A 1,023-nucleotide genomic window follows, 5' to 3' on the forward strand; every position below is an offset into this window, starting at 1 on the left:
AATGTTTGGAAGAGAAGCCGGCGAGCCTCACTTGGATTGTGCAATCCCTCACTGCGCAGGCTGCCTGCAGCAGGCCAGCTGACAGCCTTCCCTGGGCCCAGAACAAGATGATATTAGATGCCCCCCACCCCACTCTGGGCCTGGGACAACAGACCCGTTTGTCCCCCCCTATCGGCGGGCGTGGCCTGCAGTGACAGCGTGCTGCTGTCTGGATGTCGCCAATACCATGGTTCAAACACATTTAATATATGAACTGATTTTCCAAAGTTCAGATGATGTATATAATAATGTTCAGTGTTTTTTGTTACCAGCTGTATGTGTGTAACGTGTTTCCAGTGCTGAGCGATTATAAACGGCTGAGAAGAGGTTCCAGGTGAGGCCGTAGACTGTATACAATGTAGTGAGGATAGTGGAAGGCGCCCAAAGAGAGTAAAGTCATTCAGTCATAAAAATCAGTCGGTCCCTTTTCAGAGTAATAAGATCTTTCTAGGATTACTTGTTGAAGAGCAAAATGTCTTGAAAAAAAGTCATTTCTGATCTCTAGCTCTATCAAAAAGTTTAGAATGAAGCTGTTCCTTTGAAGTCAGGATGGCCGAGCGATCTAAGGCGCTGCGTTCAGGTCGCAGTCTCCCATGGAGGCGTGGGTTCAAATCCCACTTCTGACAACAGATATTTAGACAACTTTGACAACAAAGTACACCAAACCTGATGCCTGTACTACGAAGCAGGATTTGGGGTTAGTGAGGGAATTTCAGGTTAAATCCTGGGTTTTCAGTCTTACTACAATGGTTCACTTCTTACCACGGTCCATCGCCATGGTAACTTACACTGAACAGCTAACTTGCTCAACAGCAGTTTATGTTCAAGATTGAGATCACTCCACTGAAAATCAGTTCTCTCCTGTAAAAGACCCACGACACATCGCAGCGTGAGTTGTGAGGGATCACTGAGGAGTGTGAGAGTTTTTCGGGACCGGCAAAACACCCTGACGAGGATCTCTATGAGCTCCTGTCTTCCTTCATT

The 1,023-nt window shown here is 46.6% G+C and overlaps 1 non-coding gene across 1 annotated transcript; it reads left to right on the forward strand.

The window, feature by feature from the left end:
• Positions 1-582: 582 nt before the first annotated feature.
• Positions 583-665, forward strand: trnal-cag (transfer RNA leucine (anticodon CAG)). Its single transcript has one exon. It is a non-coding gene; the product is annotated as a tRNA-Leu (tRNA).
• Positions 666-1,023: the final 358 nt, after the last annotated feature.

The sequence above is a fragment of the Stegastes partitus genome, unplaced genomic scaffold (assembly GCF_000690725.1).
Source record: "Stegastes partitus isolate 25-593 unplaced genomic scaffold, Stegastes_partitus-1.0.2 Scaffold4148, whole genome shotgun sequence".
NCBI lineage: Eukaryota > Metazoa > Chordata > Actinopteri > Pomacentridae > Stegastes > Stegastes partitus.